The following is an 8305-nucleotide window of genomic DNA, read 5'->3' on the forward strand; positions in this document are numbered from 1 at the left end:
CAGCAGACCACCATGGAGAGGTACTCTGCATCAGCGCCTTACTAAACGCTACAAGCAGCAGACCACCATGGAGAGGTACTCTGCATCAGCACCTTACTAAACACTACAAGCAGCAGACCACCATGGAGAGGTACTCTGCATCAGCGCCTTACTAAACACTACAAGCAGCAGACCACCATGGAGAGGTACTCTGCATCAGCACCTTACTAAACACTACAAGCAGCAGACCACCATGGAGAGGTACTCTGCATCAGCGCCTTACTAAACGCTACAAGCAGCAGACCACCATGGAGAGGTACTCTGCATCAGCACCTTACTAAACACTACAAGCAGCAGACCACCATGGAGAGGTACTCTGCATCAGCACCTTACTAAACACTACAAGCAGCAGACCACCATGGAGAGGTACTCTGCATCAGCGCCTTACTAAACACTACAAGCAGCAGACCACCATGGAGAGGTACTCTGCATCAGCACCTTACTAAACACTACAAGCAGCAGACCGCCATGGAGAGGTACTCTGCATCAGCACCTTACTAAACACTACAAGCAGCAGACCGCCATGGAGAGGTACTCTGCATCAGCACCTTACTAAACGCTACAAGCAGCAGACCGCCATGGAGAGGTACTCTGCATCAGCGCCTTACTAAACGCTACAAGCAGCAGACCGCCATGGAGAGGTACTCTGCATCAGTGCCTTACTAAACACTACAAGCAGCAGACCACCATGGAGAGGTACTCTGCATCAGCGCCTTACTAAACACTACAAGCAGCAGACCACCATGGAGAGGTACTCTGCATCAGCGCCTTACTAAACACTACAAGCAGCAGACCACCATGGAGAGGTACTCTGCATCAGCGCCTTACTAAACACTACAAGCAGCAGACCACCATGGAGAGGTACTCTGCATCAGCACCTTACTAAACACTACAAAGAAATAACGGAGGAAGACATGCTGAGCACTGTCCAGGTTACCAACCTAGCACTAAACCTGCAGAAAATAGTTCCTTCTCAGGTTTCTTATATTTAACACTTTGCACTATTTTATGACACTTTATTAAGCATTTCTTACTTATTCTTTAATTTTGCACCTTAATGTTAAGAGATAATTGTTAAGTGTTCATTGTGGTTTTAGACCTGTTTACATTTTAATTGAGTGTTTTCCATGGTTGTGTTGACATTTCTGCTGTTATAACTGAGGGGATTATAATCAGAGCAGGGTTAAGTTTAAAATAAAAATGTTTAAATTTAATATATTTTTCTCCTGGTCCTTATTTGAAATAGGTCATAAAAAATATCAATAATTATCGATATTGACCGATATGAAAAACTTATATCGTGATACAGTTTTCAACCATATCGCCCAGTCCTAACGTAATCCCATGTGTTCAGGTCCTATCCCCTGACCAATCGGCTATCCTAACCTTAACCACTCAAGGTGAAATGCCTAACCCCAACCAATCAGGCTGCTTCGTAGTTTTAGCGTAGTCTTGGTGTGGCCATAGTGGGATTTGGGACACCAAACTGCATGCAAACCCATCTATATATATTTTTATTTATATTAGCTTTTAATTTCCCCATATTGACATTAACCTGGTAATAATTTTTTTATTTATATAGCACAATTCATACTTAAAATGCTAACTAAAAGTGCTTCACATAAACACAGATTGCCTAATTATAACATTCATGATAAGACAATAAAACAGCAATTAAAAACAGCAGAAAAACAAAAGATAGAACAACCAGCAGAGGTACAAATATGTTAAAAGTCTCAGTAGATAAATTATGTATTTGTGTGTTTAGAGACTTCTCCTTACACACTCTCACTGCAGCTCTTTTCTTTCCTTCTCTTTCTATATTTAAATCTGTACATTGTAAATATATTCACTTCATAATAAGGTGTGGATGTCTGCACTGGCACTCTCTTGCACTATGATACCATATTGCACCTTTCTGCATTTTTTCCCACACTGCTCCTTTAAACATGCTACAGTCTAACTTCACTGTAAAGGCACACTACTGATATTGTCTGTGTGGATGTCACATGTCTGTATGTTGTGTATAATAAGCTATTGGACACCTTCATTTCCTTCTGGATGAATAAAGTATCTCTATCTATCTATCTATCTATCTATCTATCTATCTATCTATCTATCTATCCTCTCTGCAGTCTGAACACAAACACTTTACACAAACTGAAGTTATGTCTAACTTTGTCTCGGTGTCTTAACATGTCGGAGAAATGTGGGAGAAATGGGAGAGCACATTCAGCGGCTGAGTTTTTTATTAATCTGCGCCATGTTTCTCTCGGTCTGCAGACTGCTGGCAATCTGCCTGCTGTTTTCGGAAGCCATTTTCGCTGCTGGCCACAGTGGCTACTGACACCCAGACACACACAGACACAGAGACCCACCGTGTGCAGAGACGCAGCGGGGACACGGAGCCTCTGTCCCGGCCCGGGTGAAGCTCGACTCTCCCTCCTCCGGCTGCGGAGCACCGAGCCCCCCCGGCGGCACGCTCCGCGGCTTCCTCGCCGATGCTTCAAGTTTCTGGGCTGAATTTAATTAGTTTTTTAGCAGAGACTCAGTCGCCTCCCTGAGCAGCTTGGACCACCATTTTTCATCACAGGAAATGACATAAAGAACGGAAGAAAAAGACGGTGTGCAAAAAAAAAAAAAAAGTGAAGTTGTGTGAGTGTGAAGCGGGACAGTGAGACGGTTTCACCTGCAGGGGACTTTACACAAGATCATACCACAACTATCAAGGGGGGCCCAGGGGCGCAACTACCCAGTGTCAGAGGGGTATGCAGCAACTATTTTGGAGCCCCCCCCCAAAAAAAACTAAATAAATATCATCATGTATGGGCTTTAAATAATAAAGGTTTATTTTAAAGTATATCAGCCACTTTATAAATAATGATATGGTATATATGTACATATATACATACGTATGTATACGTATATATAGCCTACTACGTATGTATATATACAGTATATATACATAAATATGTATATATACATAAATACGGGCTTAACATTAAAGTTGCCCTTGGCAACCTAATCATCACCCCTGGTTGCCCCCATGGCAACCACATTACTGTAGCCCACTTTTTTCTTGTACTGTATTTTCATAACATTAAATAAATCATCATGTATGAGGCATTCGAGCATATGCGTTGCGGATGTTTAAATTTGCGTTCTGATTTGTTTACTACGTCCCCGCTGTCAGACATATAGACATATATTGTTATATTTTCCATCTCTGTCTGCACTATTTTTCCCCCCAAAAAAGGACACAGTGAATAGGTTGGCCAACATGACATGACAATAAATCCCCATATGCTATATTCTGAAGCTCTTTACACAGGGCTTTGTTCAGATATCATTCACAGCCTCATTTATACGACATTTCATTCAGAGAAACATGCAGACAGTCCTCAGGATTCTTATGGCTGCTGACAGTAATTTGGTAAATAGGCGACAAAGGGCGCCAGGGGAGCTCACCTGGTAGAGCAGGCGCCCTTATATAGAGGTTTACTCCTCGACACAGCGCCGCAGGTTTGACTCCGACCTGCGGCCCTTTGCTGCATGTCATCCCCCCCCCCTCTCTCTCTTTTAGGAGGAATATTGTTAGATGTTCCTTTAACATATGGTCATATCTATCTTCTTAATTTCTCTGTTGTTTAACCAGAGCTTGTAACATTAAGTATTTTTATGTAGTTTGGGATTGCATTTGTGACTGTCCTGTGTTCATGTCTTGCTGCAGAACCGATTGCCCTACGGGGACAAATAAAAGTCTAAATTAAAAATAAACTCTCCCTCTCTGTATCTCTGTCTCTCTCTCTCCCAATCTGTATCTCTCTGTCTCTCTCTCTGGCCTTTCCAGTCTAAGCTGTCCTTTAAAAAATAAAGGCCTAAAAAATGCAAAAAAATATATATTTAAAAAAGAAAAGGCGACAAAAACGCAGAAAAAATTTTCATCAAAAACTCTGAAAAAAGCGACAAAAACATTGCAAACACAACAAAAACCTGTCGAACCAGTTTGGGGGTAAACAGGGTATTTCTCCCCCAAACTGAATGCATCGCCGTCTGTAGCTTCTCGATGTTTTCGGAGGAGAAATGTCCAGTCAGAGGAGAAGTGGCCGATATAATATCGGCCGATATGGTCATTTTTTTTAACACATCGGTATCGGTTCGACGTCAAATTATATATAATTATATAAATATTAAATTTTTTCTTCTGAAAACCTGATGACAGTCATATTTTGCACACAGGTAACGGTGCCCAATATCAGTCATTTCGGGAAAATAAATCACAAAAGTACACAAAAAAAATAAATAAAAGCGTTTTGGAAAATAGTTCTTTATTTGATTATCATAAAAATGTGTTTTCCATACAGAGATATCGACATCGGTAAATATCGGTATCGGCAATAACAGCGATATTAATATCGTTTATCGGTATCGGCCACAATTTTCACACCGGTGCATCCCTAGAAATGTCCGACCCCGACGACAGCTCACAGCTGCAGCGTGTGGCGCGCCACGTTGTCCCCGTGGTAGCTGCTGGCGTCGTGCATCTTGATGTTGTGGAACTTGAACACGCGGGACCCTCTGACCAGGCCGTTGGGGGGCTGCAGGCTGTCCGAGTGGAGGCGGCACACGTGGCACCACATCTGGTCCAGGTCCGGCGAGTAGCGCAGGAACCAGAACTTCTTCAGCCACGCCTTCCGGAAGCAACGACGAGACTGGCAGCGAGGTTTGGGCCGGTGGTCCGAGTCCACGTCGTGCTTAGGCCACGCGTCGGACCAGCCCACGTCCTGTGGGGGTGGGGGGGGCGAGAGAGGCTCCATCCCTGCAGAGACAGACACACACACACACACACACACACACACACACACACACACACACACACACACACACACACACACACACGTTATAACAGATATCAGGGGCGGAGCCAGATGTGGTTGCTACTACTATTACTTCTAGTCATGGTTCTATTGTCTTTATCGGTACTATACTTGCTACCGTTCACCATGCCAACTGCTTTAATTATTATGAGTCATATTTCTGTATCAGTGTCTCTGTATATCTGTATCAGTGTCTCTGTATATCTGTATCAGTGTCTCTGTATATCTGTATCAGTGTCTCTGTATCAGTGTCTCTGTATATCTGTATCATCAGTGTCTCTGTATCAGTGTCTCTGTATCAGTGTCTCTGTATATCTGTATCAGTGTCTCAGTATATCTGTATCAGTGTCTCTGTATCAGTGTCTCTGTATATCTGTATCATTGTCTCTATATATTTTTTATCAGTGTCTCTGTATAAGTGTATCAGTATATCTGTATCAGTGTCTCAGTATATCTGTATCAGTGTCTCTGTATATCTGTATCAGTGTCTCTGTATCAGTGTCTCTGTATATCTGTATCAGTGTCTCTGTATATCTGTATCAGTGTCTCAGTATATTTGTATCAGTGTCTCAGTATATCTGTATCAGTGTCTCTGTATATCTGTATCAGTGTCTCTGTATCAGTGTCTCTGTATATCTGTATCAGTGTCTCTGTATATCTGTATCAGTGTCTCTGTATATCTGTATCAGTGTCTCTGTATCAGTGTCTCTGTATATCTGTATCAGTGTCTCTGTATCAGTGTCTCTGTATCAGTGTCTCTGTATATCTGTATCAGTGTCTCTGTATATCTGTATCAGTATATCTGTATCAGTGTCTCTGTATATCTGTATCAGTGTCTCTGTATCAGTGTCTCTGTATATCTGTATCAGTGTCTCTGTATATCTGTATCAGTGTCTCTGTATATCTGTATCAGTGTCTCTGTATCAGTGTCTCTGTATATCTGTATCAGTGTCTCTGTATCAGTGTCTCTGTATATCTGTATCAGTGTCTCTGTATATCTGTATCAGTGTCTCTGTATCAGTGTCTCTGTATATCTGTATCAGTGTCTCTGTATCAGTGTCTCTGTATCAGTGTATCAGTGTCTCTGTATCAGTGTCTCTGTATATCTGTATCAGTGTCTCTGTATCAGTGTCTCTGTATATCTGTATCAGTGTCTCTGTATATCTGTATCAGTGTCTCTGTATCAGTGTCTCTGTATATCTGTATCAGTATCTCTGTATCAGTATATCTGTATTGACTCTGTCTCGACTAGTCCAGGTCTGGGTCTTTTTTATTTTTTATTTAAAGCAACACTTCCTACCAAGAGTTAAAGATAAGAAGCCTTTATTGTCATTATTTTACAACCAATAAAACATAACACCCACATTTTAATGAACAGACTTTTCAAAATAAAATATTCAAATTTCTTTTTTTCTAGTAACATTTTTCTAAAATTAAATCACATTTAAGAAACGATCAGTATCGTATCGTAGGGCTGCACGATTATGGCCAAAATGATAATCACGATTATTATGATCAATTTTGAGATCATGATTATCACGATTATTTATCGATTTTAACCAAAACTAATTTACTGGTAAACATTGTGGCGACTTATGACCATAGACAGTATATATATATAAGACTTATAGCCGACGGATTTTCCTCCCGTTACTCTCGGTCCTCTGTGATCTAGAAACTAAGCTGCACCGTGCAGGGAACAACTCTGATTGGCTCGTGGAGGCACGTGATCAGACAGCGGCTTATGGAGCACTAGATTGGCTTCGCAAAATCATAAAATAATAATAATAAAAATAAAAACGGAGTGACGCATTTAAAATATCGCTCGTGATTAAAATTTGATTAATTGTGCAGCCCTATCGTATCAAATTGAAAAAGTTTGGTATCACCAGCGGTGGAAAAAGTGTTCAGATCTCTTACTGCAGCAAAAGTACTAATACCACACTGTTAAAATACTCTGTTACTGCAGTAAAAGTGTGCAAGTATAGTTAGGAAAATGTAGTTAAAGTATATATATATATATATATATATATATATATATATATATATATATATATATATTTATATATATATATATATATATTTATATATATATATATATATATATATATTAGGGCTGTCAAAATTAACGCGTTAATTTTTTTTTATATTTAACTCGTTAAAAAAATTAAAGAAATTAACACAGCTGTGTTTTGTTTACTTCATGTGGCGGCTGAGAAACGTGTCGTCTCCATAACAGCAGGCGGCGCTACTCTGTATTGTTGCCCAAGTAATGAAAAACCGGCAGCTGATTGGACGAACGCAGCGTCACATGGGTTTGTTTTCTCCGGATATTGAGAGCCAGACTGTCATGGCGGCCGTTCAGAATACGATCTCATATTGTACTAAAATAGTTCACTGAAACATGTTTCTGAAAACATTTTAAGCGAGAAATAGGCCGTGCAGTTGCTGAATCTGTCTTCATTTCAGCTCAACAAAGGTCAGTTTAGAAGATTTTCGTCAGATTTTGAGAGACTAGTCACCTCATCCTGCTCGCCATTTCCGGGTGAGTCCCGACTGCCCTGCCGGCGACTGAACTCTCGGCTCGTTGGAGATGAACTGAGCTCTCGGCTCGTTGGAGATGAACTGAACTCTCGGCTCGTTGGAGATGAACTGAACTCTCGGCTCGTTGGAGATGAACTGAACTCTCTGCTCGTTGGAGATGAACCGAACTCTCGGCTCGTTGGAGATGAACTGAACTCTCGGCTCGTTGGAGATGAACTGAACTCTCTGCTCGTTGGAGATGAACCGAACTCTCGGCTCGTTGGAGATGAACTGAACTCTCGGCTCGTTGGAGATGAACTGAACTCTCGGCTCGTTGGAGATGAACTGAACTCTCTGCTCGTTGGAGATGAACCGAACTCTCTGCTCGTTGGAGATGAACCGAACTCTCGGCTCGTTGGAGATGAACTGAACTCGGCTCGTTGGAGATGAACTGAACTCTCTGCTCGTTGGAGATGAACCGAACTCTCGGCTCGTTGGAGATGAACTGAACTCTCGGCTCGTTGGAGATGAACTGAACTCTCTGCTCGTTGGAGATGAACTGAACTCTCGGCTCGTTGGAGATGAACCGAACTCTCGGCTCGTTGGAGATGAACCGAACTCTCGGCTCGTTGGAGATGAACTGAACTCTCTGCTCGTTGGAGATGAACCGAACTCTCGGCTCGTTGGAGATGAACTGAACTCTCTGCTCGTTGGAGATGAACTGAACTCTCGGCTCGTTGGAGATGAGCTGAACTCTCGGCTCGTTGGAGATGAACCGAACTCTCGGCTCGTTGGAGATGAACTGAACTCTCGGCTCGTTGGAGATGAACTGAACTCTCTGCTCGTTGGAGATGAACTGAACTCTC

The 8305-nt window shown here is 41.8% G+C and overlaps 1 protein-coding gene across 1 annotated transcript in view; it reads right to left on the reverse strand.

The window, feature by feature from the left end:
* The window catches only part of LOC114559687 (PR domain containing 11), a 26400-nt gene extending 23781 nt beyond the window's left edge, over positions 1-2619 (reverse strand). Inside the window, exon 1 of the mRNA XM_028584491.1 lies at positions 2418-2619. The gene's annotated coding sequence lies outside the window, so the exon portion shown is untranslated. The remainder of the gene's footprint in view (positions 1-2417) is intronic.
* Between the last annotated feature and the right edge of the window lie 5686 nt (positions 2620-8305).

The sequence above is a fragment of the Perca flavescens genome, chromosome 8 (assembly GCF_004354835.1).
Source record: "Perca flavescens isolate YP-PL-M2 chromosome 8, PFLA_1.0, whole genome shotgun sequence".
Lineage (NCBI taxonomy): Eukaryota > Metazoa > Chordata > Actinopteri > Perciformes > Percidae > Perca > Perca flavescens.